This window comes from Pleurodeles waltl, chromosome 3_1 (assembly GCF_031143425.1).
Source record: "Pleurodeles waltl isolate 20211129_DDA chromosome 3_1, aPleWal1.hap1.20221129, whole genome shotgun sequence".
In the NCBI taxonomy this organism is placed as follows: Eukaryota; Metazoa; Chordata; class Amphibia; order Caudata; family Salamandridae; genus Pleurodeles; species Pleurodeles waltl.
Window position 1 is genome coordinate 485,863,061 of NC_090440.1, and position 25,830 is coordinate 485,888,890.

At 49.0% G+C, this 25,830-nt stretch overlaps 1 long non-coding RNA gene across 1 annotated transcript in view; it reads left to right on the plus strand.

Moving 5' to 3' along the window:
- LOC138283217 (uncharacterized) overlaps window positions 1–25,376 on the plus strand; it is a 72,049-nt gene extending 46,673 nt beyond the window's left edge. The window contains exons 2-3 of the long non-coding RNA XR_011201133.1: window positions 22,259–22,310; window positions 25,290–25,376. This is a non-coding gene — a long non-coding RNA (uncharacterized lncRNA). The remainder of the gene's footprint in view (window positions 1–22,258; window positions 22,311–25,289) is intronic.
- The last annotated feature ends 454 nt before the right edge of the window (window positions 25,377–25,830 follow it).

Below are 25,830 nucleotides of genomic sequence, written 5' to 3' on the forward strand. Positions count from 1 at the left end.
TGAAGTTAGAATCTCCTCGACGCCTTCTAAGGTGGCATATTAGTGGTGGTATATTAGTATACAAGGCCTCAACATCCAAACAAATCAGCACATCAATAGTCACTCAACCTATCTTGTTCCTGATACAAGTTATCCACAGGGACCGTTTTAGTTCTCCCCTGGATTAGGAGATGATCTATATTGATTCATTTCCTTTGGAACTGTGCAGCCTTTTTTCTGAGACAAACTTAATAGTACAGTGGTTGATAGACCACTGGTTCAAGGGTTTGTGACATCATGAAGAATTGATATTCTGCCATCAGAAACCTTGCAGCTCCCTCTGAATCCAAAAGAGATAAAAAGATAAGGGAACCACATGGTTAGCAGTGGAAGAAGCTCCAAATATTTATGGCAGTGCACCTGTTCTGTAGATTTCTTAGTCAGGCCCTATGAAATTTCACAAAGACGCTCCAATGAAAGGTGTAAAGACTCAAAGCCCTTAAAAACTGTTTCGATTAAAGACCGAGAAACAAGAATCATATTCCGTATGAACAACCCTAGTGACCAGATTTACACTTGTTTCGCACAACGCAGCACATCATCCAAAGTTTTTGCACTGCGTGACAGTGTGAGAGGTGGAAAGCGGCATACGTACAGAGGCATGGCACTCTGGTCCCCGCTCTCCTGAGCTTTGATGCACACATCAGGCTGACCACCCCCACGCACCGACCCCCCTCGCACCATAGTACAAGTGAATCTGGATGAGTCCAGCATAGGTTTTATCCTAGAAGAGTCCCCTTCCAGTACAAAATATTATGGCTAGACAAACTGTAAAACTTCTCTAACTTTGTATGTATGCTGTACAGTGCAGCACACACACAAAGACATAAAAGAACAAAGAAATAAAAGTATTTATCTTTTTAACACCTGCTTCAAAGTGGCATTCTGTTTTTGTGACATAACTGTCTATGGGGGTGATTCTAACCCTGGCGGTCGGTGTTAAAGCGGCGGCCAACCCGCCAACAGGCTGGCGGTAAAAAAAATGGGATTCTGAGCCTGGCGGGAACCGCCAACACAGACAGCCACCTTAACACTCCGACCGCCACGGCGGTACAAACAAACAGTGCGGCGGTCACCGCCAACAGACAGGCGGCAGACAATGTACCGCCCACACTATTACAATTCACCAATACGCCACCTTTTCCGGGGCGGGAGCACCGCCGATAAAAACAGACTACGGACGGGAAAACGCTCACCACTACGCACTCCAGGAGGAAGGAGGACAGCATGGAACCCGAATTAAACATCCTACCTACGCGGTGCCCAGCGGAGCGGTGCTTGAGACGGCGGTGCCCAGCGGAGCGGTGCTTGAGAGTAAGGGCCCAGCGGAGCGGTGCTTGAGAGGAAGGGCCCAGCGGAGCGGTGCTTGAGAGGAAGGGCCCAGCGGAGCGGTGCTTGAGAGGAAGGGCCCAGCGGAGCGGTGCTTGAGACGGCGGTGCCCAGCGGAGCGGTGCTTGAGAGGAAGGGCCCAGCGGAGCGGTGCTTGAGACGGCGGTGCCCAGCGGAGCGGTGCTTGAGACGGCGGTGCCCAGCGGAGCGGTGCTTGAGAGGAAGGGCCCAGCGGAGCGGTGCTTCAGAGGAAGGGCCCAGCGAAGCGGTGCTTGAGACGGCGGTGCCCAGCGGAGCGGTGCTTGAGAGGAAGGGCCCAGCGGAGCGGTGCTTGAGAGGAAGGGCCCAGCGGAGCGGTGCTTGAGACGCCGGTGCCCAGCGGAGCGGTGCTTGAGACGGCGGTGCCCAGCGGAGCGGTGCTTCAGAGGAAGGGCCCAGCGGAGCGGTGCTTGAGACGGCGGTGCCCAGCGGAGCGGTGCTTGAGAGGAAGGGCCCAGCGGAGCGGTGCTTGAGACGGCGGTGCCCAGCGGAGCGGTGCTTGAGACGGCGGTGCCCAGCGGAGCGGTGCTTGAGAGGAAGGGCCCAGCGGAGCGGTGCTTGAGACGGCGGTGCCCAGCGGAGCGGTGCTTGAGAGGAAGGGCCCAGCGGAGCGGTGCTTGAGACGGCGGTGCCCAGCGGAGCGGTGCTTGAGACGGCGGGGCCCTGTTCAGCGGTGCTCTTCTGCACCGCGGGCCCTGTTCAGCGGTGCTCTTCTCCACGGCGGGGCCCTGTTCAGCGGTGCCTATCTCCACGGCGGGCCCTGTTCAGCGGTGCTCTTCTGCACCGCGGGCCCTGTTCAGCGGTGCTCTTCTCCACGGCGGGGCCCTGTTCAGCGGTGCCTATCTCCACGGCGGGGCCCTGTTCAGCGGTGCTCTTCTGCACCGCGGGCCCTGTTCAGCGGTGCTCTTCTCCACGGCGGGGCCCTGTTCAGCGGTGCTCTTCTGCACCGCGGGCCCTGTTCAGCGGTGCTCTTCTCCACGACGGGGCCCTGTTCAGCGGTGCCTATCTCCACGGCGGGCCCTGTTCAGCGGTGCTCTTCTGCACCGCGGGCCCTGTTCAGCGGTGCTCTTCTGCACCGCGGGCCCTGTTTAGCGGTGCTCTTCTCCACGGCGGGGCCCTGGTCAGCGGTGCTCTTCTGCACCGCGGGCCCTGTTCAGCGGTGCTCTTCTCCACGGCGGGGCCCTGTTCAGCGGTGCCTATCTCCACGGCGGGCCCTGTTCAGCGGTGCTCTTCTGCACCGCGGGCCCTGTTCAGCGGTGCTCTTCTGCACCGCGGGCCCTGTTCAGCGGTGCTCTTCTCCACGGCGGGGCCCTGTTCAGCGGTGCTCTTCTGCACCGCGGGCCCTGTTCAGCGGTGCTCATCCAGCAGGTCAAGGGAGCCAGACCTGGCCTGGACTCCCTACTCAGTCGCCCTCGGACCGTGACGTTTCTGGACCCTTCGGGGACGGACTCCTGGCCTCCTTAGTGTCCTCCTTCCCAGCTGGGATGTGGCATGTGGGGTCCACCTTCTCCGCGCTCCTGCTGCCCTTCCGCTCCTTTGATGGGGCTCTCGGGCCCTTGCCTCCCCTAGATGGTGTGGGTGGTGAAGTGGCCGCACATTGCTCCTTGGGGGCAGCCCTGTCGGTCCTCGCACGGCGGCCCTTGTTTTTGCGGGTCCTCTTGCCGGGGGGGGGGGGGCTGGACGTGTCCTTGCTGCTGATCGATGTGTCACTGCTGGCAAAGGGTGGGCTCCAGAACCCAGGCACAACAGTGACACCCGAAGCTGGGCTGGTGGTGGCTGCGGTGCTCTTGGGACTCTTTGAAGATGGATGGCGGAGCTCATCGGGGGGAAAGAGGTTAAGGTTAGCCAGGAAAAGTTTTTTAGGGCCAAGGTAAAGGGTAGGAGAAGTGGAGATGGAAGTGGAGGTAGAGGAGGTGGTTGTAGGAGAGTCAGGTGTGCTGTCATTGGGTGAAGGTGCTGGTGCTGTAGGCTGTCGTGAGGTGGATGGCTGTTGGGTGGGTGTCTGCCTGCGTTTGTGTGTCTTGGTCGAGGGGGTGACAGACACAGTGGGAGAGGACACAGGGGACGTGTAAATGGCAGTGGGGGTGGTGACTGCACGAGTGTGGACTGTCCTGGAGGGTGAGGTGGTGATGGAAGCACTGGCTGATGTTGGGGTGCATGCAGGTGTGAGTGTAGACGTCACAGGGAGGGAGGAGGGAGACGAGGTGGAGGGGGACACAGGGGTGGCAGTGGCTGTTGGCATGTCTGCATCTGGGTGTTGCTTGGGTGAGTGTTTGTGGGATCTGTGGTGCTTGTGTTTGGATGAGCTGCTCTTGGGTGTTGAGGTGTGTGCAGGCTGGTCTGATGGTGTGGATGGGATAGGCTCAGGAACAGGAGACAGAGAAAGGCTGGAGGCAGTAAGAAGAGGGAGGCTGGAAACAGGGACAATGGCTGCCGTCAGTGCTGAGGCCAGAGCAGTGAACGCTCGTTGATGGGCAGCCTGACCCGAATGAATGCCCTCCAGGTACGCATTGCTCTGTTGCACCTCCCTTTGCACACCCTGGATGGCATTCAAAAGGGTCGTCTGCCCAACAATGAGCGTCCTTACCAGGTCAATGAGCTCCGCACTGAGGGCAGCAGGGGCAACAGGGGCAGGGGCTGAGGTGCCTGGGGCGAAGGAGACGCGCGCCTTCCTGGGCGAACCGGCACAGAGCGAAGAATGAGGGGCTGCTGGGAGGGTGGGGCTGGTGCGCTGGGTGGCGGCTGTACCTGTAGAGGCGGGGGGCACGGATGTTGCCGCCACCCCTAGGGAGCTCCCATCCGAGGACGTGTCGCTTTCGCTGCTCTCACCAGCGGTCCCCGTCGTGGTGCTCCCCTCGCCCTCCGGATCACTGGTGCCCTCGGTGTCTGTTCCTGGGCCCACCGGGGCCTTGTGTCCTGCAGCTCCCTCGTGCTCCAATGCCAAATCTCCTCCGCCTGATGATGCTAATGCACACATGCACAAGAAGATGAAGAGAAAGGGTGGGGGGAGAAAAAAGAAGACCAGGTTGAGTGCATGCAATGTCAACACCGTTGGCGGAGAGGACAGACACAGGTGCCTAATGCACTAAGCCGCGCATTCGGGGTACACTACTCAGTACTACTGACTAAGACAACAGGCCAAGAGACGTCAAACGCGCACATGGGAGATGCTGGACCTTCAATGGCTGTACTTGTCACCCTACCGAGGTGGGGGCCGGGGGCACAGGGCCATGCCTAAGGGAGAGGACTACACTACAGAAAGCGCCCTGGCCTAATGTCACCCACAGCCCTCCTCCCCCACCCAGACGCCTCCACTGCGCAGAAAGATAGGAGAATGTGCTGATACTCACCCCCTTGTGTCTGCTGTGATGTCTTAAAGCGCCCATCCAATTCAGGGTAGGCCACCGCCAGGATCCGGGACATCAGGGGGGTCATGGTGCGACTGGCACCCCTCCTAGGTTGGGAGGCCATCCCCAGCAGTGTTTCTGCGGTCTTCCTTGTTCCGCGGCGGATGTCCTCCCACCTCTTGCGGCAGTGGGTGCCCCGTCTGTTGTGGACCCCCAAGTTCCGGACTTCCTTGGCGATGGCACGCCAAATCTCGATCTTCTGATGGGCGCTGACCTATTTGACATGTACAGGGTGGAAAGGAGGAAATCATCAATGACCTGCATGTTAGATGTAATTGGCCCCCCCCACCCACTTTGCCATATGGCACATGCTCTCATCTGTCGGGCGTTGCACTCCTCATTCGCCCCCCACCCCACAAACTTACATCCACCCCAATCCACACAGGCATAGCCCATTCCATGTGCACCCGGTGTACTCACTTGTTGGTCTGGAGGACCGTAGAGTAGCGCATACTGGGGGAGGACCCCATCCACGAGCTTCTCCAACTCTTCAGACGTGAAGGCAGGGGCCCTTTCCCCAGTCGCAGCAGCCATTGTATCTTCCAGACCGAGGTCACAGCAGCACTTGCAGTATAGGTCCTCTCCTGTGGATGATCAGGTCTCGAGTGATTAAGCAGATAGAAAATGGCGGTCACGCCCGCGGCGGTGCGTACCGCGACCGCCGGCGCACTTCGTAATTGGCTCCTGAAACCCATAGGCTTCAATGTTAACCAATGCGGCTTTGCGCCGCGGTCTTCAACCGCCTACCGCCACGGTGTGCCCCGCCAGCGCATTGACCTCACATCCCATTGTCCCACTTCACAGGTCAGGCAGGCGCCATTTCAAGGGCCTACATGGCTTAATTTTGACTGCGACACACAGGCCTAGGCCTTGCATTGCCACACATACACGCCTTTCAACCCATTGCCATTCTTTAACTGTGCAAGCTGCCTGTACGTACCTGTGGTTTGGCTGACTCTGTGCTCCATGTTGTCCTTCCTAGGCACCGTCCGCTGGGACTTGCGATGAGAAGGAGGAATCCTCGCGTGTACCGACCGCTGGTGGACCTGTCGACAATGGAAGAACGCAATATAATACTTCGATACAGACTTGACCGTGCCACTATCCATGAACTGTGTGCCCAGCTGGAGCCAGCCCTGATGTCCCCCATCCGCCAACCCACAGGGATTCCCCCTCTGGTGCAGGTTTTGTCAGTCCTCCATTTTTTGGCCAGTGGGTCATTCCAGACCACAGTGGCCATGTCATCTGGAATGTCTCAGCCTATGTTTTCTAAGATTTTGAGCAGAGTGTTGTCTGCCCTGATGAAACTCATGCGGAGCTACATCATTTTCCCCGAGGAGGGTGACTTGCCTACAGTAAAGGGTGATTTCTATGCCCTTGGACATATCCCCAACATCATTGGTGCCATTGATGGGACCCATGTGGCTTTGGTACCCCCAAAAGACGATGAGCAGGTGTACCGAAACAGAAAAAATTATCATTCGATGAATGTCCAGGTGGTCTGTTTGGCTGACCAGTACATCTCCCATGTAAATGCCAAGTTCCCAGGGTCAGTGCATGACGCGTATGTGATGCGAAATAGCAGCATCCCCTATGTGATGGAGCAGCTACAGAGACAACGTGTGTGGCTAATAGGTGACTCTGGTTACCCCAACCTGCCGTGGCTACTGACCCCTGTGAGGAATCCCCGGACAAGGGCAGAGGAACGGTACAATGAGGCCCATGGGCGTACTAGGAGGGTGATTGAGCGAACCTTTGGCCTCCTGAAGGGCAGGTTTAGGTGCCTGCATATGACAGGTGGATCCCTAATGTACTCACCAAAGAAGGTGTGCCATATCATCGTGGCGTGCTGTATGCTTCACAACCTGGCTTTGCGACGCCAGGTGCCTTTCCTGCAGGAGGATGGTCCAGATGGTGGTGTTGTAGAAGCCGTGGAGCCTGTGGAGAGTGAAGAGGAGGAAGACTCAGAGGACGACACAGACAATAGGGACAGAGTGATACAACAGTATTTCCAGTAACACCCAGGTAAGAATCACCCACGCCATTTCCCAATTGCTTCTAGCCTCCTGCATCTGTACTTTCTGTAGTTCCCACCAGATATTTTTGGGTAATTTTAGATTTTCCCTTCCCTTCTCAGTGCTGTATGACGCAGTGCCTGACTTCTGCTTGGTTTGCCCATGAACTACAGCGTATTGACATTGGTATGTTGTCATCACTAATTGACAGAACAGATATTGAACAGTAATATGTAATACATTTGCTTATAATACAGCATGACTGCAAACTGATTTGTGTGCAATATGTGATTTATTTACAGGGCTAGATATTGGTACATGTGATTATAAGGGTGATGGGTGGGGGTGGAGTAATGTCCATGGCAGAGTCCAGTTCTCAGTCTCACAGGTGCATTGTCCTTTTGCCTGTGGAAGGATGGAGCAGAGGCAGTTCATGGTTGGACAGGGTGGCAATGTGGGACAGTGGGAAGAGTTCAGGGGGTATGTCCTGCTGGCGGGGGTCTTGACATCCTACTCTGTCTTTTTTTTGGATCTCAGGCTCCTCTTACGGGGTGGTTGTTCTTCAGCAGGAGGTGGGGTTCTGGTGGCCTGCCGTGGTGTTGGGGCCTCCTGTCCACTAGCGCCGGCGGAGGTGGTAGGCTGTTCCTGGTCCTGGCTAGTGACAGGGGCCCTGTGTGGTGCCACATGGTCCCGCAACGCGTCTTCTATCCTGTTGAGGGCCAGGACGATGGTCCCCATTGCGGTCCCGATGATTCTCAGCTCCTCCCTGAACCCCATGTAGCGTTCCTCCTGCTGTGCCTGGATCTCCGTGAACCTGGCCAGTACCGTCGCCATCGTCTCTTGGCAGTGGTGGTAGGCCCCCATGATGGTGGTGAGGGCCTCTTGGAGAGTGGGTTCCCTGGGCCTCTCCTCCCCCCCCTGTCACACAGCAGCCCTCCGAGCTGCCCGGTTTCCCCCGGCCTCTGTCCCCTGGACGGTGTGCCCGCTACCACTGCCCCCAGGTCCCTGTTGTTGTTGGGGTGTTGGGTTAGCCTGGGTGCCCTGTAGTGGCAGACACACCGCTGATTGAGCTGTCCTAGAGACAGAGGCATGGGCCCGCTGGGTGGGAGCTGTGCTGGTGTTGGCAGAGGGGGTCGGGTCTGGTGTGGCCTGTGGCTGCCTGAGGGGAACCGACTGCCCAGAGGTCCCCGATGGTCCGGGCTGGTCATCAGGTTCACTGTCGACAGAGCTGCTATCCTCAGTGTGGGCCTGTTCCGGTGGTGGGATGGACACTTCTGGACCCTCCTGGCTGGTGTGTTGTCGTTCGGGTCCTGCATGGGGTAAGAGAGTTTGGTTATTGTTTCTGTGTGTGCAATAGCGTGCGTGTTATGGGTGCCCTTGTCCCCCAGTGCAGGCATTCCCTTGAGGGAGGTGTTGTGAGGGTAGTTAGTGGGGGGGGGGGGTTAGTGCAGTGGTCATGCTTAGGTGATGGGTGCCCATGATTTGTGTTGGCATGCAGGAGTTGGTGTTGGGATGGGTGGGTTGTGCTGGTGAGACATTGTCAGGGAGGATGTGTGCTGGGGGGTTGGGGGTGAGGGTGGGGGTGTGGGTTGGCATGCTGGTGGGGTGGGGGGGATATAGTAGTTGAGATGGGACTTACCAGAGTCCATTCCTCCGGCTACTCCAGCGAGGCCCTGAGGATGCAGGATGGTCAAGACCTCTTGCTCCCACGATGTAAATTCGGGAGGGGTGGGTGGGGGTCCGCCGCCAGTCTTCTGGACCGCGATGTTGTGCCTGGAGACCATCGATCGGACCTTCCCCCGTAGGTCGTTCCATCTTTTGTGGATGTCCTCCCTATTCCTGGGATGCTGTCCCACCGCGTTGACCCTGTCCACGATCCGCTGCCATAGCTCCGCCTTCCTGGCTATACTGGTGTGCTGCACCTGCGAGCCGAAGAGCTGGGGTTCCACTCTTAGGATTTCCTCCACCATGACCCGGAGTTCTTGGTCCGAAAAGCGTGGGTGCCTTTGGGGTGCCATGGGGTGGTGTGGGTGAGGTGTGGGGTGGTGTATGTGATGAGGAGTATGTTGGTGAGTGGTGCTTTGTGCTACTATGTGGTGTGTGTGATGGTGTAGTGTGCCTCAGTGTGTCTTGCTATGGATTGTCTGCTGTGTCTCTCTCTCCTTCTCTCAGTAATTATGGTCGCAGGGGTTTTTGGGTGATGTGGGTGTGTGTTTTATAGTGGGTTGATTGTGTGGGAGTGGTGTGTGTATGTGTATCAGGTGTGTGTATTTCAAATTGTCCAATGTGGCTGTGTTTTGGTGATGTGTGTGTATTCTGACCGCGGCGGTGTGTAGCGCCAATGGAATACCGCGTTTGAATGACCGCCGTGTGGATTCGTGGGTCGTAATGGCATGGGCGTATTTCTGTTGGCGTGACGGTGGAGGTTTGGTCATCTCCAGTTTATCGCTGCCCGCAGATGTGGCGGGCTGCAGTGGAGGACGGATTTTTGGAGGTTTGGCCGTTGTGGGTCAGAATGACCGTGGCGGTTGACCGCGGCCGCGGCGGTGTTATGGCGGTCTTATGACCGGCGGTAAGGGCCTTTTACCGCCGAGGTCAGAATGACCCCCTATGATGGTTAGTAGAGTTTTGCATCTAAAAGCATAGGTGGTAGCATGGGTATGCCTATGTATCACCCCTCGGATGCAGAGTAATGCAAAGCAACACTATGGCATGCCCTCACTTTTGTTCTTTTTTTAACATATTCCAGTTCCATGCGCAATATCCAGTGGCAGTTGGGGGCATTTCAAAGTGGTGGGGCGAGCAACCAGGCTGGTGTTGAGGCAGGCTCCATTTTAGCACGCACAATGCTTCTGAACACTCCTGGGTGTTTTAAAAGCCACACGTCTCCATCAATTAAATAGTGACCCACGCATAATATCATTAGAAAACACCCTCTAAAAGCAGAACAAGAGAACAAGGCTGACAGCGAGATTAAAAGCCTTACCTGTGGATCACCAAGTCATTCTCTTGCTCAAGGAGGTCATACCTGTCTTCACTCAGATGCGCCCCCTAATGGCAGCTCTGTGATGCACCAGCCTATGGTGTCCTCCTGGCTCACTAGGCTGTCAGCTAAAAAACCCTTTGTCTGAGACTCCTTAGTGCCACATTCCAATGTTCCTATATAATTGTTGGGCTATGGATGAATTCAACCATGAGGTGATTCAGGGGGTCATTACGGCCTTGGCGGGAAGCTACTGCGCTCGCGCGGCCCCCATTATGACATTCCCGCTGGGCCGGCGGGCGCAAACCAAGTTTGCGCCCGCCGGCCCAGCGGGGATGAGGCCGCAACATAGGAGCCGGCGGTGTTGCGGCCGTGCGACGGGTGCAGTTGCACCCGTCGCACTTTTCACTGTCTGCTATGCAGACAGTGAAAAGCTGCCCGGGGCCCTGTTAGGGGGCCCCTGCACTGCCCATGCCAGTGGCATGGGCAGTGCAGGGGCCCCCAGGGGCCCCAGGACACCCCTTACTGCCAGCCTCTTACTGGCGGTGCAAACCGCCAGAAACAGGCTGGCGGTAGGGGTGTCATAATCCCCAGGGCAGCGCTGCCCTGGCGGATTAACACCGCCGGGGCTAAAACGGCGGGAAACCACCGGCCCCCTCGTTGCGACCGTGGTCGTAATAGGGCTGGAAGCACCGCCAGCCTGTTGGCAGTGCTTCCGTCCTATTAGCCCTGGCGGTCTCGGACCGCCAGGGTTGGAATGACCACCTCAATGTTCTAAAAAAGGAGACAGAGCAGAAATAGGTGCACACATGGAACCCATGATCATTACTTCATCTGAGACCTTAATTCTAGTGAATACAAGTCATGCATATTAATCCTGCTACATTTTCAGAATTTTGAGAGGGAGTTATTTTTTAATAGTATATCTACCACCCTATGTGTATTGATGAGTTCCTTGAATGTGTTTTTGGTTCCTTACAAGTGTAACTTCTTCGTAGACCAAATACCACTCAACCTCTCTTCAGTTTTTCGGTTACAGTGGGGGAGAGGTGTGATTCCAGCAGCAATCTGATGTACATATATTTGATATATAACTACTGTAGGATCCGTTTTCCTCTTAATGTAGTGTGTCATGCTTTTAAATTTAGGGACAAAGGGTTCAATGGACCTGTTCATTTTACCATGGGCATGGTAACATGGCTTCTCATGGACACATGTTCATGTAAGAGCTAAAAGGTACTGGATGATCTTCTTAGAATGGCTTTCAAGAAAATGATATGCTATGTATGTAACTAATAAAAAGGAACCCTTCAAGTAGCCATATTATCTCCTAAGTCAGTTAAAAAGACCAAGTCTATCAAGCATTATCATGGGGCACGTTCTCTACTTTAGGTTATTATCCTGCATCACCCATTGGTATTTGTTGTTTAACAGCTTATCTTGAAAAACCTCCAGAGGCAACCATGGAACTTGTTAAATGTCTTACACCTATCCCAGTCTCAGGATGCCTAAGGCATTTTTCTCCAAATGCCAACCCAGTGCTGGTTAACTGTATTTCCAAGGAAGGTTGTTAGAGGAGAAGAGAGGGCTCCTTTTTTTCCATTGCTCAGAACTGCAGTCTTCACAAAAGGACCACAGTGCTCTACGTGGGCATCTTACAATGTGGGGGGAATTCTCCCGGTTGCTGTGTATACGCCTCATTACCACCTGCTCGAGGCATTCTGCAAATGTTCTCTAGGTAACGCTCCTGCTCTCATTTCTAAGCACACCAAGGATCCTCTTCTCGTAGGTCTAATGATGCAGACTCTGACCTCTCACTCTGAGGTCCGTACCGGTTTAAACAGCATTCTTTACTTTTGTGGGTTTCACTTTCGATCCCCGCCGCCTCCAATACACTTCGCTCTGTCTTTTAGTACCATTTCAGGCCTCCAAATTCCATAAATCTGGCATTCTGTTCCTGTGATTTCTTCAATCTTCTGGCTCCGAGCATGGCCTTGGTGGCACCCTCAAAGCCAACTTCCCTAACCAGTTCTAATGCTGCTCTTATGCTGTTAACCATGAAAGCAGCACTAGGATTGTCTGGAGAGGGCTTGCTTTGCTCTCATACTGGTACTAGGGGCCTCTGCTGCCTATCCACCTGGCTGTCTAACACAGCTCGGGTTGGAGAAGTTTAAACTGCTCATGACATGCGCAGTTTAAACTAGTGTAGCCAGGCACTCCACCTCCCTGCTCCCAGCCTGCACTGAAGCAATGGCCCTGCCCGCAATGTCCTCACACTCAGCACCAGTGGCTGCCAGAACAAAAAATGAAATTGTAATAAAGTTGCTTTATTTCCACTTTGACTGTGCCCACAGCAAAGGCGATGATGCTCCTCTGCTCAAATGGAGCAACCGCCACTGGTAAAATCTCTCTTCCTTAGGAGAGGGTCCATACTAGTTTTCCATCTCTCCAGCAGTTTTAAGTAGAGGTGTCTACTCTTTGACTAACGACAGCCACTTTCACAAGATTTTAGGCAGGTACACTGGCATGCCCAGGGACTAGTTACAGCCCTGCTCATGTAAATGTAAGTATGCTGAGCATATTCTGGGTCTTATATGTATGTGTTCATCATAAAATGGAGTTTCTTAACTGTTGTGCTATATGTCCTCTCACGTCCAGGATGCAAAGACTTTTACACTTGACTTTCCTGAATCATGTCATAAGACATAATCCAGTAGTGAACCCATCACCCAGTATGTTTCTCTCGCTCTCTCTTTCCTTCCCTTTTTCGCTTTCAGAGGTCAGCCCACATTGTAGATAGACAGATGGTAAGGCTGACCTTAAGGAAGAGAGAGACAGAATGACATTGGAATTCTTCTGCTATCTGAAGCATGACAAAAGGCTTCTGAATGCTAGATATACCTTTTATTGTTGAAGGGACAGCTGGTGATATGCTCAGCATGGCGATTTTCATTCTTTCAGGAATTATTTTGTTATCAGAGGTGAGTAGTGCTAACACAATGAGATTAAAGTAAGGAAGTAGGCACAGGTTTAATAGTAGGATAAAAGTTCCTTCATTTGGCAAGAAATGTCTTTTTATGACATTCTTCTAAATCAACTTTTAATTCATGACTCTGAATATATTTCAATATCTTTCATATCTCCTCAAAACTGAAGATTATGTGAAAGCAGGGAGAAGAATACAGAGACATACATTGAGGAGAAAAGATAAAATAGGAATCTGAAATTAAGGGCTCAAACAGGCCAAAATTCAATTACCTCCTAAGAGTCACATATTGGGTTATATCAGAGCATATAGCATGTGTCAGTGAGGGTACTGCACTGGGTCACACAAGGTTTATTAGTTTGCATGTACTTTAATGGTTGTCATACAGTATAATTGGTTGGGGGAATCATTATGATAGTTAATGCAAAGATAAACTATTGGAACATCAACAAAGAATAATGGTTGATGTAAGAGAGTGCACAGTTTAAGGTATGTTGTTTTAAAACACACATATCTGTTCATGTGCCCATTATACCACTTTAAGTCCACAGAACACGGTTGTGTCGATTTAGTGTATGGGTGTATGGGCAATAGCTAACAGTGTGTGTATAACCCATAGTATGCTTGCACAACCGTATTGGTTTCCAGACATAGGCCCTCATTCTGACATTGGCGGGCGGCGGTCGCCGCCCGCCTGGCGGGAACCGCCATATGGCCGCTCCGCGGTCGAAAGACCGCTGGGGCCATTCTGACTTTCCCGCTGGGCCGGCGGGCGCTAGCCAATATAGCGCCCGCCGGCCCAGCGGGAAAGCGGCCTGCAACACTGAAGCCGGCTCCGAATGGAGCCGGCGGTGTTGCAGGTGTGCGACGGGTGCAGTTGCACCTGTCGCGCTTTTCACTGTCTGCTAGGCAGACAGTGAAAAGCATACTGGGGCCCTGATAGGGGGCCCCTGCACTGCCCATGCCAGTGGCATGGGCAGTGCAGGGGCCCCCAGGGGCCCCAGGACACCCGTTCCCGCCAGCCTGTTCCTGGCGGTAAAAACCGCCAGAAACAGGCTGGCGGGAAGGGGGTCAGAATCCCCATGGCGGCGCTGCTTGCAGCGCCGCCATGGAGGATTTGCCCAGCCGGGGGAAATCCGGCAGGAAACCGCCGGACCCAGTTTTCCGACCGCGGCTTTACAGCCGCGGTCGGAATGGGCAATGAAGCACCGCCAGCCTGTTGGCAGTGCTTCAGCCGTCCGTGACCGCCAGGGTCAGAATGAGGCCCATAATCCCTTGGTTTGCCTTCATAATGAATTTGCAGTCTGCATGCATACCTTTGTACTGTGCATGTATTCTGGTCCAGATGTATAATGTGTTCATTGGGATGCATATTAGTTTGCCCTCACAATGTACTGGTTTTATGCAAAGCACCCAAATTCACATGTATACCATACTGCTTTGAAAGAGTAACACCTGGGTGCAGATGTTTAATGTACTGGTTCTCACACATACCATATTAAGCCGCTCTTGTAATGTGTTGGTTTGTGTGCACAATATAGGTTTGGAAATGTGCAATCTATTAGTTTGAAAGCATTATGTACTGGTTTCCATTCATAATGTGCTCAAAGACAAACATTATTGTCTGTTTTGGATATATAATGTATTAGTATGCGTAATAGATTTGTTGTAAATGAACAACCAATTAGCTTGAAAGCATAACATGATACATGATACATGATGCACTGGTTAACAGCCATATCCCACTGGGTTGCATGAATACCATATTTACTTGCATGCATACTGCACAAGTTGGCATAACTATATGGTTCATACTGGGAGTAGGCAGAATTGACTCTATTGAGTGTCCCAGAGTTACATAAAAACTCAGTGTGAATCTGCAGAATTCTCCCAATAGGCAGAAATAGGTATGTCGCACTGCTCGTGCTGTGACTTAGTGCCAGAAGTGCATACAGCACGGAAAAAATCAGCATGAATGGCACATATGGTGTGCCAGAGGGTGCAGCTATTTGAGCTGATTTTGCTGCTGCTCGAGTGGATTTTGTAAGCGAACAGCAGCCTTCCGACTGTGAACCATTGCCACCACTTGCAGTAGAAAAATCTCGCAAGATGTCCTCCTAGCGACTGATAATTGGGATGCCAAATCTCGCTTGGCAATTTACCACTTGGGAGCTGCTTGAAGGAAAAAATTCTCCTAAGTGGTGATTGGCAAAATTTGGCCGAAACTGTGCGATACAATAGTAACACTGAGTTGTCAGAGTTCTGCCCACCCTTAGTTCATACACATAACATGTTGCTTCATTCTTGTCATTTATTACATGTGTAATATAGAGTATTAAATATACAACCCTTTGGTTTGAAAGCATTATTTATTGATATGTATAACCTGGTTTGCATTTCCACCATATTGATTTCCATACATAAATTAGTGGCAGGCACGCATAATTGTATAATTCTCATGAATAGGGCATTGGTTTGAAAGCACACTATACGTTTCTTAACCATCACCTACTGATCTGTGTGCACAATATACAGGTACATATGTTGGATTCCTTATTGCATTTCATTTGTCATTTTCTGAATCTCACTGGTTAACTGCCAGCAACCACTTTAGGTTCATTGGGTTTTACATTGCAACCTGCCCAATGTGCATTGGGGAGCTCACACTATATTATGGTTTGACTCAACAGATTTGAAGGAGTGGAGACAATGATAGGGGTCACAAGGTTCTGATAGAAGCAACTTACTGTGAAGCTGAGAAGCAATTCGTATGAGTCTTTAGCGAGAAATGCCTTGGATCTATTACTCTGATTATCTTTACACAACTGCGAGGTTATTTTCTTAATATTAATAATATTTCACAGTTTACATTGTTTTGGTTTGCCTCTTCGAACTGTGATGTAGTGGAATATAAAATAGTTATAATTTAAACATTATTTTAAAGAGTGTTCTATATGCTGTCGTTGCTTGCAACAGTGTTGAATCTAGGTAGATGGGCACAACTTCGGATAGATCACACATTCAAAATTATTGTTTAGAAAACGAATTGCATGGCTTACAAGTGTTCATGCACAGATTTGCAGAGGGTTTAATTCTATTTTGGTTGGTACTATGCCCCACCTCTATGAGGCGCACTATCAATGTGCCTGCCAATGTCCTCTATGCCGTTTCGCCTGCATTTATAATATGGAACAGTTGTAATGACAAAGGATGTCATTACGTGCCTGGAATCACATTACACGCCAATGAGAGTACACCCTCTTGAGATTATGTTGGCACACATTTGATTTCATTATTATCTGTCTAAAATAAGGGGCCTCACAAGTATCTGTGGCCCCTTCTGTAATGCCAAGGTGCCACCAGGGTGCTTCAGGATGCAAAAAGCAGGTGCACACTTTTGTTTCAACCAATGACACTTTCTACGGTGTGGCTTAAGTGAACAGTAAATAGTAATTTTTTTCTAAACTAAAATTAAGAACCATTTTTTTAAGACGTTGTGTGCTGTACTGAAATTTTCAGATAGTTCGCTTGCAAAATTTAAGTTTCCGTTATTTGACAAAAACCTGAGACCCCGGTGGCCCCTAATATCAAAATTCTAATGCTTTGTAGAATATGTCAACAGCCACTGAGCTCAAAATAGCATAAGACTCTCTGTGAAACTGAGGTGGAGCAGTAGTAAGCCATAATATGTATTTTTTATATAAATGTTTTGAATGCGTAGGTTATCAGACACTGCTTTTCAAGAAATGCCCATTTACCTGGATTTAACTATTGTTGGAAGTAATGGTAACAGACAGCACACTCTTTAAAGTAAGGTTTACACGCTGTTTTTCAATTTGCTGAGTCACACTTCAAAAAGACAAAGCAACATAAACTACAAATCCTTACTTTCAAAAACACAACTTTGAAGTTATGAACAGAAAACATGAGTAAGTAATCCAAGGCATTGCTCTCTGGGGGCTAACAGCAAGTGCTTCCCCAGCTTCACAGGAAGTGGCTTCTCCCAGCAAACTCAGGGACGGATTTAAGGAAAATGGCCCTGCACCCAGTGCAGCACCACTTTCCTTGTGCCCCTCTATCCCCACCATGTGTGCACCGTGTCTAAGATACAGCGCACCATGACGCAGAGTAGGGGGCAATAGTGCCATTCATTTTGACACTATTGATGTACTGTTCAGGGTTAGCACCACAATGTTGCCGCTAACCCTGAACAGTACATAGGGGACCATTGAAAACAATGGTGTGCCCTCTTTTAACACCTGCTCTGAGCAGGCGTTAGAACTGCCAACAAAAATGATGCAAAGAAATGTCTTAGATTTTTTATGCCAATTTTCATCCCCTCTAATGGGGGAACACCCTCTTTGCATACATTATGCATGGCACATGCATAATGTAGTGCAAAGGGTTACAAAGTGTTGCAACGCATGCATTGAGCCACTTTGTAAATATAGCACAGGGAAAAGGCAACCTTAGCGCCGCCTTAGTGTAAAAAGAATGATGCTAAGGTGGCGCTAAAGTGGTGATAGGTCCTCTTAAATCAGGGCCTCAGTCTCTAGATTGGAGAGACCCATATCATTGTCTCTGACCCCTCAAATTTGCTGAGTCAAGCTACTGTGTATTGCGAGCAAACCAAAGTATGAAGAAGAGGCTTCAATGTAAATTCCATCCAAACCAAGGTGCTTGCTGTTCCTCAACCAATGTTACTAGGGAAATGACCAATAAATAAAAAAAGCACGCAAAGAGTATGCACCTTCATAATTTGTAAGCAAACCAGAAAATGACGTTTAGAAAACAAAGAAGCTAATTTACAAGGATTTTGCGCCACTGCTGCATCATTTTATTTGACGCAGTGGTGGGGAAAAAACAACTTCATATTTACAAAGTGATACTAGAGGCCTCTAGCGTCACTTTTTCCATCCTAGCGTCAGTTTTCAATAGTGTTGAATCTGGCTGCGTCAGATACCGACAATGATATGCAAGGTAGGTGTTCACTCAAAAAATGATGCTGCATCGATGCAGCCTTATTTACAAGCTTTCCGAATAATGATGTACACTTAGGAAAAATCGTGCTAAATCTGACTAGTGTCAAAATTTTAACACCTGGTCAGGACAGGCGTTAGAATGACTCTTTGGTACAGGTACATGACAAGAACACACACAACACCCTGTCAACCTGGAGGGCAGCATCAATCTCCTCCTATTACAGCTTGGGGCACCAAGAAGACCACCACAACCCCCCACCATCACCACCACATCCATCAACACCACCACATTCACTACCACCCGCACCACAGATGCAACTCAGGAGAAAAGAGTGCATTTACCACCAGCGCACATCCCTGATTGCCCTCAGAGGGGAAGAGATCATCACTTTCTACTGGCTGCGCAGGGAGACCATTATCCAACTGCTCCACCTCATTGCACCCTGACTGCAGGCTACAGCAGACAGGGTCACCAACATACCACCACTGACCAAGCTCCTAGCCATGCTACAGATGCTTGCGTCAGGCTCCTCCCAGGCCACTGCAGCACGAGTGGGAAGAGGGTTGCAGCCATCCTTGTCAGCATTCCTTCCCTCTGTCCTGGATGCCATCATCCACATCACACCCCACCACATCCTCTTCCCTAACACCCAGCAACTGCAGCAGCAAATAAAACAAGGATTCTACACCATTGCTGGACTTCCGCATGTCCTGGGTGCCATTGACTGTACACATGTGCAACTCGTTACTCCTGCAGCAGCTGAACATGTATACAGGAACCAGAAACATACCCAGTCAATGGATGTACAGGCCATGGTTGATCATCGTGGGTAGATCCTGAATGTGGTGGCCAAATATCTTGATAGTGTACATGATGCCTACATCCTCCAGAAGTCATTTATTAACCAGAGAGTTCAGGATGGACAATGTGGAAATAGCCTGCTTGCAGGTAAGTAAACATCAAGTACCTAACATACACAGTAACAAATAGATATGGAGGACACAATAAACAGGTAAATGTGTGCCTGCACAGACAGGGACTATAGGATGAGGCCTCTTACACTTATATGCACCATGATCCAGCGCACATATGTAATGCAAAACACCCTGACATACAGGTGAACACACCTCAACCTAGTTTTGCACACGTTAAGTGATGTAAAGGCATACAGCTATGCATGTCAGCCAGGAAATCTGCCAAACTTCTCTATGTGCAAGGGAGGTGTACCATGTACACTGAAGCAACATTTTACTCATGTTGCGGTGACACAGTGTGTCAGTCCATATTTACAAGACCATGCAAAGCCACCAAGCATGGCTTTTCATGGCCTTGTAAATATGGACACCTTTTGAGCACAACACCATGTGAAAGGTGCATTCCATGGGTGTTGCCTTGGATGTACACATGCAACACACATGGCAGCTGAAGATATCTGATGCATTCCTAGATAAACAATGCTTGGAATGCAGCAGAATCTTACAACACCTCAGGGGTGGCATAAGAGTGATACAACGGGAACAAATATATTTATTTCTCCCTGTATCATCCTCTTACTATGTGTGATGCATTCTGCAGCACACATAGAGAAAGGGAAACACCTCTTATGATTGAGTCTTTCCCACAATGCAGGCACCCATGCACCATGGTGTAAGGCTGCCTGTGCTGGTGCATGGCAGCAATTTGTGATCCACTGCAGGGGGAGACGACAGATAGGTGCGATATCTTGTAGATACAGTGCATTTCTACCCTTTCCTGATGGCACATGGCAGCACAGTAAGACACTTGCTGCGATGTTCTGTGCCTTGGGCCCCGTAAATGAGGACCTACGTGCCAGATGACAAAACATAGCCCATGGGCAGGTGACATGTAACTGTACAAGTGTATAATGGTATGTAAAATAACTCCCATCTCACATGTGTGAAGTGTAATGCTATACACGGACATCACTTACCATGCTTTTGAGGCAATAGCCTTGGCTGGAGGGTGCAACCACATACACAAATCCTATCCTGAAAACAAAGGAGACCACCTACATCCCCTGGTACAAGTGTGAATGTGTACTTGCTAGACAACTTGTGTGTAAGTTTAGTTGTATAGACCCCGAATCTGCAATAGGCTCCAAGCATTGTGCACCAGTTCCCCTCCTGTAGCACAGTGCAGGAAGTAGTGCAGCTGGACTGCATGTGACCACCAACAAATTGGCAGGATATATGTGTTGTGTGCACAAATTGGGCACAATGCCATTAAACATGTGCACAATGTTCCCTCACTGTGACACGAAACAATGCATTGGAAAATGGCAGTTCACATCATGCCACTCAGATGGGATGTGTGAGTACATACTGTGTAGATGGCATCATGTCAACTGGCATGTACAATGTAGGGCAATCCAAAGCATGGACAAATATAATACATGGCAACACCAACATTTAGGGATGAGCACGGACCTAAACATGTGTCTGTGTTAGCCATGTCTGACATGCCACCAACAGCCTAGGCTGACCTACAAACAAAATTTACATCCACAGTTTGTCTCACCACACATGTACTGTGAACATAAATATAACAGTAAGGAAGTAATTGTATGATGTATCTGCCCATTCACTGCTTTTGACATGCCATACAATGAGTGAATAGGTCCCTGCAAACTGCAGTACTCTGCCATGACCAACATTTCATGTGGTCATAATTGGGTGAAGTGCATGATAAACTCAATACACATAACACACATAGGCAGGACGTAAGCAAATACAGTAATCTAAAACAATGCCATTGATTTTTTTCTTACATTTCAGTTGACCAAGGATATGGCATCCAGCTTTCAGCAGGCCTTACATTTTGACGCAGTAAAGCCACAGAATGGCACAGTGAAATCTTGTAGATCTTGGAGAGCACAACCCACCAGATGAAACATCGATGGGCAGACCTCATAAGCAGGGCATGTAACCTACTTGAATACCTTGGAATTGAGTTTGGAGGAACTGTTGGTTAGTACACACTCTTTGTGGCTGATTCCTCATAGTGCGCTTGCAATTAGATGTATGCTGCCCAAAGGGTCTCCTTTACTAAGTTAGGACATAGGGCAGGTCTGCAAGTCATGTTGCTGTGCCAATATGCATCTCAAACAAGTGCAGCAATGCAATGCACCGTAACTATGACATATGGCACACTCCTGTCCTTGTCCCCCGAGCATGTGCACACATTGCTGACGAGCACCAATGCAGGCACCCTTGTGTCATGCTGCAAGGGTACATGGTTGACAGGGACGAGTGTTCATGTGCAGGAAGCAACACCTTTCTGCCCATACACAATCATCAATGGCATTTTTCTTCATATATGTGTGCTGTAGAAAGCAACACACATAGGAGGAGGAAACACAAGTAGTGATCATGTATTTCTTTCCCACTGTGCCACTGTGACGCTACCCCTGAGGTGGCATTAGCATCTAATGAATTACCAGCCTTTGGATCATGTTCTGGGACACTGTGCCACAGAAACCTACCAGAAATGTTGCTCTGGTGGTCCAGGGTGAAACTTGGGCTTGTAAATGTGGCGTGGCCTATGGTGTCAGTGGTTCACATATGTCAGGGCACAAATGCCATCAAACCCCAAACCAGTCATTTCATGGACAAACAATGGCTCAAAGGATTCCAAATTCTGGGCTGGCATGCACCCACACTGAGCAGTGTCCCTAGCATACCTGTCAGATACTTTCCTGTTAGCATCACAGTGCACATGTCACCAGATGTGCTGTGGACAACCTGAGGATATGTGCACATTTCCTATATTTGGCCTGCTGCCAAGGCATATGTCAACATATGCCAATCAGGGAGATGTCCCTTAGCATTGGAGATCAAAATTCGAAACACCACATTGGTTCATATTTCACGTAGATGAGGCATGATGTATGTGACTATGAACATAGTCATAACTTGTTGAATGTCGGACACCTGATTATATCACACAAATGTCAGTGAATGACATGATAAAGTAGTGGTTTGGGCATGTAGAAAACATGTATGTTTGTTGTATTGGAGCATACAGAAATGACATCTAACAATGTCTGTTAAATTAGGGAACAAGGATGTCCAACTAGTGTTGTATGTTGCATAGTTATGTACATGTGGTGACAAGAGTGAGGCAGGAGTATTGCTAGTCATGACTGAGCATGTTCTGTGAGTCATATAGGTGTAGTGTACCACTGCGTTCAGCTATCATTGAAAAAACATAGGGTAGTAAGTCATTTGAAAGCCTTACATTATGTACCTGTGACATGTATGCATGGTACCATCACATATCTGTACATATCAGCCTGACCTACCAATGTATAACATTTAGACATGGCCAATGGCCGTTAGATATGTCACAACCATAAAGCTGTAATGGTCATTTGCAAGTCATATGTAATGTGCAATATTTGACCACAGTGTTCATTGCTCAACATTCACAGTGCTATGTCTCATGTTATGTCTTGCAGGTGGACCCGAGCCGTACACAACAGGAGAGCTTCTGTGACTCCAATGCTACCAGTGAGTGTCATCCTTTAATTTGTAATGACTAGTGCAAGGATTGTGTGTGATGTAGTATGCTGTGTGCAATGCCAAGTACGAAGTGCACGCATTCAAAGTGAAACTCCATAGGCTATACATGTGTATGGACTGTAAAGTAGAGGTCTGGCCAGGATGTGCTTTTGCATCTGACTAATGTCAAGGTGGTTCTGATTACTATAACTGAGGGCCCACAAATTTACTGGCATGACCAAAGAGCAATGAGCACAATGCCAGGATCTGTGAACATATGTGATAGTGGAATCATAACTGAACATTGCAGGGCACTGTGCACCTGACTAAAGCTTTTCATATGCACAGAGAGGCTGTTGTTACTCATGGTGCAATCTATGTCTGATGTGTCTGGCTAGCCCAAACATGGTGTATGAACAAAAACACAGTGATGACAGTAAGAACATGTGCCAGAAGTACAGGGTCCTACACAACTATGCAGGGTGCCAATATGTGGTTCACATAACATATTCCTGCTGTGTTTGCCACTGGAACCTCACAGTAAATCATGTACTACCAGGACAGAGAACCATGTGAATAGGGCCGTAAGATTAGCAGGATAGTGGTCAACATACCACACTTGGATTTGCAGCTGATCTGCCCACTCCTGTGGTGTCTTGCCCTATGCGCTATGTTGTGTATGACAACATTGCTATCCCCTGTTATCTTCAAAGATCTGGAACTGTGTTTTAGACTGTTAGGGATGTCAGTACTACAGTGTCATATAACATGCCAATACCAAATTCACCTTCATATAGTGCTGCCCCTGATAGTCTACAGGATGTAATGCAAACGGGTACATACATTGAACGGCCCTAGCCATTGCTGTTCCAAGATCTTGGCTGTGCTGCCTGCTGGTGTACAGCAAGGTGGCATGAACTGTCCACCCATATGTACAGGCAGTGGGCTGCATAGTGAGACAAATACAGTTACTCAGGGAGTAGGCTAGGAATCATCGCACAGCCCACCATGTATGTACATTAGTGGATATGGGAGTAGTTTCATGTATCTCTGTGTGATGTGAGTGAGCGATACACACCCCATTCTCATATATGACAACTGGCACATGTATTTTGTATATAGCAATGTGTTCAGATATGTGCCCTTGCCAGATCAGGCAAATGAAATTGTGAGACATGCTATCTAACTTACAGTTCTTGCTCAGATGACTTTGCTAAATGCCAATGGATGCGACGGCAATGGAGTATGGAAAAGGGGCATTTATGACCAATGCAACATGGTGGGTGTGTCATACCATAATCATAAATCAGCATTTCTCATAACCATTGTCAATGATGACATTGTCATTCAAAGATGCCCCAAGACGGGTCATTGCTATTGTGTAACATTTGCTTGGCATTGATATCTTAATCATAATCAATGTGGAGATGATGAGTATTGGGCAGATGTCTGTTCACATTGTCCTCCATGATGTTATTTTTATTTGTGATGTGCATCATGTGATGCTTGCAGATAAAATTTACATGAAATGCTTAATGTTTATTTGTCCAATGAACCTTTGTATGACATGTATTCCTCCTGTTTACTCAGGCAGCATGCCCCTATCCCAGAAAATAGAGTTTTGAAAAAGGGCAGATCACTATTGCCACATCCGCCATGTGAGAAAGGTGTTCAAGAGGATGGGCAAGATATATGACCAGGGGAGAACATCGGGGGTCCTGGAGTGCCTATCCCCAAGAGTCTCCAGCCATGGAAAAAGCCACCTCCACCTACCATCAATAGGGCAACTCTTGGGCCACAGACAGGAGTGGGACTGCAGGGACAGGTCCATCCACCTCCATCGCCACCACAATTGCCCCATCCACACCACAGGCCCCATCACAAGTACTTTGGGTGGATTTTGAGTGGACGCAGACATACAGCTACACCTCTCAAACATGGACAACAAACAACAGGACCAGATGCTTATCATGCTCTGGGAAATCAAGGCCACTGTGATTAAGAAATGAGGAGCAGGATGGCCCATACAAACACTGGCCTCCCTTCCCCTTATATATAGGTTTTAATAGTTGAGGTTTTAGATAGTGTTAGGTAAGTTAGTGTATTGTAGGGTAGTTTTAGTTTGTAGTAGTTTTTGGGGTTTCTTATTATCGGGGGTTCGTAGGGGAAGTTGATGTTTTAGGTCTGTGTACATATATATATTTTAAAAAAATACAAAAAGTATATCATTGTTTAGACCTAGATGTCCAGTTAGCTTATGTATAGCTGTAGGTACTGTTGTCCTTGTCTACAGATGTGTTTTAAGGGGGTTGAGGGTTAAATGTATAGGATAAGTTAAGATAAGTTAAGTTAGTTGTAGTTATAAAGTATTTTAAGGTAGTATAGGATAGGTAAGGATAGTTCGGTTAGGTACTTAGGTAGTATTTAGTATAAAATTAAACATTTTATGAAATGTTATTGTCTCATACATAATGGTCTCCATCATGATTTACTCTCTAGGAATTATCATGTCTGTACAGGTTATGTTCGGTACATGCATTTGGCTTTGCAAGCAGTATTTGCAAACATGTGATAAGGTGTATACCTTATGGGCAAGTACCTGTCTGGCTGGCAATGGGATCCCATCAGCTATCTATGAACATCATTTAGAAATGCAAGTGACGATCTGGATGTGAATGGATACACATTCTATAACAGGTATTCATGTGCATTTGCTCTGTGTTGGTGAGGCATGAGCATTTGTAGAATTGTAGAGGCTAGGGTATAGCGTTACTGAAGGAGAGGTAAGAATAATTTTGTTGGAGACCCAATATTTTTGTAGTAACGTTGTGTATTTTATATGTATCTAAGTCTCTATTATCTCAAGAATCCTGAACAGTCTGGGTTCTCTTTGCTTTGGCTTTCTTTCTGTGGGTCCTTCTGTTCTTCTGTGCCTCTTCCTTTCCTCTGTTCCCTCTGTCTCTAATTCCTTTCTTTGTTTCTATTTAGGGGGTCTTCTTCTTAGGCTGGAGTCTCGCCGACGTCAGGAGGGAACAGCAAGGAGATGTCGATCGGAAAAATGATGAAAAAAAATTAAGAAAGGTAAGTGGTTTGCTTTGGGAGGTTTAGAAGGGAAAGTGCAGAGTGGTGGGTGACGGGACTGAAAAAATACCTTAATAGGTGTCCAAATTCTCACCAGTGTGTTGGGGTACCTCCTTGCATCCTTGAAGCTTTCTTTCTTTATTTTATATGCAAGCCTGTTATACTCACAGCACTCCCTTTGTGCGGGTTAGTAGAAATGAGGAGCAAGAAACCAAGGAAAAAATGAAAGATAAACAGAACTCATCGTTTTCTGTAGTCTGTGACTATAAGCATGAGTAAGTATAGGTAGGGCATACACAAAAAAAAATGTAATCACTAAATCGTTGACGCTGAGTTAATTTCATTATCCCTTCCCAGCGCTTGTCCCACACCACCCGCCTTCCCCTCCCGCCCGTAAAATATGTTATGGGGCTCAAGAAGCAGGTACCTGAGATAGCTAGTCCAGGGA